The sequence below is a fragment of the Oncorhynchus clarkii genome, unplaced genomic scaffold, assembly GCF_045791955.1.
Source record: "Oncorhynchus clarkii lewisi isolate Uvic-CL-2024 unplaced genomic scaffold, UVic_Ocla_1.0 unplaced_contig_1096_pilon_pilon, whole genome shotgun sequence".
NCBI classification, from domain to species: Eukaryota; Metazoa; Chordata; class Actinopteri; order Salmoniformes; family Salmonidae; genus Oncorhynchus; species Oncorhynchus clarkii.
The window spans coordinates 68,063-73,643 of record NW_027261023.1 but is presented as its reverse complement, the minus strand read 5'-3'; the positions used below and the strand labels follow the sequence as shown (position 1 = coordinate 73,643).

Genomic DNA, 5,581 nt, shown 5'->3' with positions numbered 1-5,581 from the left:
CAGTGGTTTCGAAGAATTCTGCGGTGGCGGTCTCTGAAACCTCGGTGGGGGGGGTCTGGGGAGCAGGTCCACGGGGCCTGTTTGGTTCCTGAGCTTCCTGGGTCAGGAACTTTGGAGATGGATACAAATCCTGAAGAGGGTTCAATGGACTGTGCACAGGTACGGTCCAGTGGAGAACACTCTTCCAGTCCTACAAGAGGTTCATTTAAGGGACATGGGGGATGTTTCTGTGTTTACAAGGGGTGGGCGAAAGGAGAGTCCAGATGGGGGATAGGGGGGGTGCACTCCTCTGGGGTGGGGATTTTGTTTGGGGATAGGGACTTTTTTGTGGTGGGTTCCTTTTCTGTAATACAGGGGAGAGTTTTAGTGGTTGATGCTGACTGGAGGGGGGCGAAGTTTAGTTTTGTTAACATTTATGCTCCTGCTGAACCACGAGGTAGAAAATATATTTTTTTGGCTCTGCCAGATATTTGTGTTACTAATCGAACTGTGGTTTTGGGCGGGCATTTCAATGTCTCTTTTGAAGGCACTGGGGATTTTAGCCTACCCTATTTGGTTTCTGTAGTTAAAGATTTTTCTTTGAAGGACTCTTTCAGAGTCTGCGACCCCAACGGGGAGGGTATGACATGGGCAAACTCAAGGGGTGCCCGTAGTCGTATAGATTTTATTTTTTTACCAGTTTCTGTGCCAATCTCAAAAGTCACTGTGTCTCCGGTTTGGTTTTCTGACCACTGCCAAGTTCAGGTAGTGTTCTCGATAGACGTGCCGATATTCGGCAGAGGCTTTTGGAAATTAAACTCCAAAATTTTGGCCGATCTTTCTTTTAGGGAGGCTTTTAAATCCCATTACGAGATATGGGGGGGATCTCAAGCCTTTTTTTGGTTCCCTAGTTGAATGGTGGGAGTGTGTAAAGCGCAATGTGCGCACCCTGGCCATTTCACACTGTGTCACTAAGGCCCGAGCAGATAGGAAGGTTTTTCAGAGGCTTCAGGGGGAGCTGACTGCCTTGGTGTCAGCTGAGAATAAGGGTGAGGGGAGGGATGTGGTGAGGATGGGGGGTTTAAAAAGTAAGTTGGGGATGTATTTTCAGGGGAGGCCAGGGACTTTCTCTTCAGATGTCAAAGAGACTAGTTTGAGTTTGGTGAGGCTAGCAGCTCATATTTTTTTAAACAGATTAAAGCTGCCCGGGCCAAAACAGTTGTTGCCCAGTTGCGAACAGAAGGGGGGGGAATGGTTTCTGACCCAAAGGGGATGGTGGAAGCAGCGTCCTCTTTCTACCAAGAATCCTTTAGGGAGAAGGACATAGATGGTTCGAAAGAAAGTGTCTTTCTGGGGTTTTTGAGGAAAAAGGTTCCCCCGGATGCAGCCTCTGATCTCGATCGCCCTTTTGAGCTTGAGGAAGTTGAGGCTGCTTTGCGGGGTTTACCGGCCAACAAGGTGCCAGGCTACGATGGGCTTCCGCGGGAGTTTTATGTCACCTTCTGGGAGATTTTGGGGAGAGATTTTTTTTCGGTAATTCAAGCGGTGTATGACTCAGGGCTCCTGGGGTCTTCAATGAAGGAGGGGGTCTTGACGCTGCTTTACAAGAAAGGGGAAAGGGACAACCTGGGGAATTACAGGCCCATTACGCTTTTGTGTGCAGACTATAAGGTGGTAGCCCGTGTCCTAGCGGGCCGTCTAAGGAAGGTTCTGCCCCATGTCATACATGAGGGCCAGACCTGTGGGGTGGAGGGGAGGTCCATACATTGGAACCTGAGTTTGGTGAGAGACTGTATTGCTTGGGCCCAAGACAGAGGGGTGCACCTCATGTTGGTGGGATTAGACATGGAAAAAGCTTTTGATAAGGTGCACCATGGGTTTCTCTTTTCAGTTTTGGAAAGGATGGGTTTTGGGGCTGGGTTTTTGAGGTGGGTGGGGATTCTATATACGGCAGTGGGAAGTAGGGTTAATGGGCATGTAGGGGAGGTGGTCCCTCAGCAGACTGGGGTACGTCAAGGCTGCCCGTTGTCTCCATTGCTCTTTGTGTTGTACATGGAGCCTCTGGCAACAGCTATCCGGGCAGGCTTAAGTATTAAGGGCCTCCGGCCCCCTGGCGGGGGCTCTTCTGAAGTCAAGATCTCCCAGTATGCAGACGACATGACTTTGTTTCTGACGTCCGAGGGGAGTGTAGCCAGGGTGGTGGAGGTCCTGGGGGATTTCGGACAGGCATCTGGGGCTAAGGTCAACCTGGGGAAATCCTCAGTTAAGTTTTTTGGACCGTGGGCTGGGAGAGAGGAAGGACTCAGTGGCCTCCCGCTCTGCTCGGGGCCTATGAGGGTCTTGGGAGTGGATTTTGAAGTGACAGGTAGCGAGGGCATCAACTGGGGGCAGAGGATCGCGAAAGTGCGCACCAGGGTGGGGCTTTGGAAAGCTCGTCGGTTCTCTATGAGTGGACGGGTTCTTGTCATTAAAGCAGACATTCTTCCGTCCTTGGTTTATTTGGCCTATGTTTTTCCTTTGCCTCCTCGTTACAGGAAGGATTTAGTGCGAACCATGTTTTCCTTTGTTTGGGGGGGCTATGAGTATGTAAAAAGGGATTGGATGGTGCAATCAGTGGAGGAGGGAGGAAGGGGAGTTCCTGACCTCCCTCTGAAGTTGGACACTATTTTCTTTTCTTCAATATGTAAAAGTATGGTTAACCCGTGTAACCATGGCTTCAAGGCTTTTGTTTTGTTTTGGCTATCCTTCCCTCTGCGAAGGTTGATAGCATGGGACAACTCCCGACCTAAGGCGGAATCCCTCCCGACTCATTTCCAACATGCAGTGAAGTGGAGCAGAAGGCATACTGAGTGCCAGGAGGGTTTGCTTTGCATGGATCACAGGGCTTTATACAGGACCTTGGTGGCTAAGCGGGGTCCTGTCGGAGTCTATGGGGTGGGGCCGGAGGTGTGGAAGGCGATTCAGCAGAAGGGTCTCTCTAATAGGTTGAAGGATCTAAATTGGTTATGTTTACATGGGCGTCTGCCAGTTAGGGAGGTCCTTTACAGACACGGCCTGTCAAAGGTCAAGGTATGCCCAAGGGAGGGGTGTAAAGCCGAGGAGACGCTCCGGCACACTTTTTGGGAGTGCTCCTTTGCCAGGAAGGTTTGGGGGGATTTGGGCTCTTTCTTCCAGGTGCTGGGGATTCTATCTTTTGATGCAATTATGTTGGGGCGGGGTTTGGGGATAAGGAGCGGTAGGGGTTCCTTTTTAATTTGGCTCCTGATTTCCTTAGGGAAGACGGCTCTGTGGGATTCAAGGGCGGTTTAGGTTAAATCCAATGTGGATTGGGGAGTGGGTGGAGTGGTCAGTAGGGTTAGAGCTGATCTAAGGAAAAGGTTTAAATTTGATGTGGACAAATACGGCTTCCATGCCTCTAAGGAACGCTGGAAGTACCTTTATGAATAAGAGGCCTTGTGTCTGGCCAAAGTGTATTTTCTATTTTGATGGTGTTGGTTTTGTCAAATGTCTTGAAATGTCCAGTATTTGGAAAATGTGAAGTGTTTAAAATGAATGGTTTGGTTTAAATAAATAAAAACATTTAATAAATCTGTTCTTATCAGTTTAATATCTGATACGTCCCCCGTCGGGGGACTACATATTCAATGGATTTTTCGAACAGGGAGTCGGAAATGGGGCTTGCTCCGTCCGCTCCACGCATCGACCCGGTATTGCAGTACCTCCGGGAACGGTGCAACACTTTTCTCCCGTTGTCAAGGAAAAATAAAAAGCTATGTAAACAGCTGGCTGGCTGGCTGGCAGAAGAAGAGAAGGAAAGAAACATTCAAACTGAAAGAAAGGCGAAGCGCCCTTCAATGGGGTCCTCCGTTTCCCGCCATTTTAAATTGGGCCAGGATTCAGTCTGTCTGTCTGTCTGTCTGTCTGTCTCTCTCTCTCTGATGTGACCCTCTACACCGAAGACCAGCACGAGGAGACGATGAAGAGGATAAAAGAAGTGGGAGATGCGAAGCCGATGGGCCATTATGCAGTCACCAGCCTGGCTAAGAATAATTTCAGGGTGGTGACTGTAAATATGTATAACCCCCACGTAAAAGATGAAGATGTGAGAGGGTGGGGTCCCCCGTTTCCCGCCATTTTACTAAAAAATAAAATAAATAAATTGGGCCAGGATTGTGTGTGTGTGTCTGTCTGTCTGTCTGTCTGTCTGTCTGTCTGTCTGTCTGTCTGTCTGTCTGTCTGTCTGTCTGTCTGTCTGTCTCTCCCTTTCTCTCTCTCTCTGTCCCTGTGTCTCTGTGTCTGTGACCTTCTTTTTATCCACAGACAGCCCTCGAAAACTTGGAAGAGTGGATTCCGGGAGCACCCGCGGGAACCCTGCCAGAGTGCACAGAGTGTGTCTCGGGCCCCGACCTCTTGACTTCCATACGACTCTGGTTTCTCTTCATTACGCACAAGCCTTTCGCCTTTTACTAAAGACTTCCGTGGAGAGGAACACTTACGAGTTCAACGTATTTTTGGAGCGGCTTTGCTTCTTGCAGAGCCCGGTATCTTGTTTCAAGAGAAATTGACAGAGATGGATGGGCCAGGATAGTGACTTAAAGACGCATTAGCGACTTTTTCCAAAAAAACACCTGCCTGTCGCCAGGGAAACGGTGGGTGGGTGGGTGGGTGGGTGGGTGTGGAGGGAGAGAGGAGCTGGCTTTTGCCAACCCACCCGCTGAGGTCTGTCGAGACCCCCGGGGGTCCGGCGGTTTCAGGGTTCCATTTGTGGGTTATCGCTTCTCGGCCTTTTGGCTCAGATCAAGCTCGGTACTGAGATGCCCCAGAGCCCGCTGAGTCAAAGGTCGAAGGCCGGTGGGCGTTAAGAGTTTTTTTTTTTAATTTTGGGAAAAATTCTGAAAACAAATTAAACTACAGCCATACAGATATGGCTGGTAGTGGGAGCACAGGGTCGGTTCCGAGGGCCGGACTAAAGAACACCATTCGGTTTGCATGGAAGAAGTACGAATGCCAAGAGATACATTTGGAAGAACTGTGCTGATGGGGGCCCTGAAACTGAAGATCCCAGAGGTGATGTGTCTCCAAGGCAACACTATGGAAGAGGCTTACGACGTGACTCTTCACACAGAAGGAATGTGCGATGTGGTGATGGACAGAGCAAAAGCGGCGGCTGGGGAGAGGCCTTTGTCATTTTTTGACATAACGTGCCTTGCAAAGACCAACTTTAGGACGATAAATGTACATATGTACAATCCGCATGTGGCGGACAGTGCGATAGGAGCGTTCCTGGGCCGGTATTGCGATGTGAAGTCGGGGGCAAGGTACGTGAAGGACTCGTTGGGGTTCTGGAATGGACGCCGCCAGTTCCAGGTACTGCTGAGGCCGGATAAAGAAGGTTTCGAAGGCTTCCTCCATCCCCCGGCGGTCTTTTCTCTGGGCTCAGACAGAGGGATGCTGTTCTACACCCGTCAACCCCCCTTTTGCAAGAAGTGTAGGGAGTATGGGCACGTCACGGCTGCCTGCAGTAAGGGAAAATGTCGTTTCTGCAGATCGGGGGAGCATGAGGCAAAGGACTGTAGGGAGCCGAAGGAGTGCCATGGGTGTG

The 5,581-nt window shown here is 50.1% G+C and overlaps 2 non-coding genes across 2 annotated transcripts; both read left to right on the top strand.

Moving 5' to 3' along the window:
* Nucleotides 1–3,527: 3,527 nt before the first annotated feature.
* On the top strand, nucleotides 3,528–3,720 carry LOC139403783 (U2 spliceosomal RNA). Its single transcript, XR_011633746.1, has one exon. It is a non-coding gene; the product is annotated as a U2 spliceosomal RNA (small nuclear RNA).
* A 681-nt stretch (nucleotides 3,721–4,401) lies between these two features.
* LOC139403784 (U5 spliceosomal RNA) lies at nucleotides 4,402–4,518 on the top strand. The gene has a single exon (XR_011633747.1). It is a non-coding gene; the product is annotated as a U5 spliceosomal RNA (small nuclear RNA).
* Nucleotides 4,519–5,581: the final 1,063 nt, after the last annotated feature.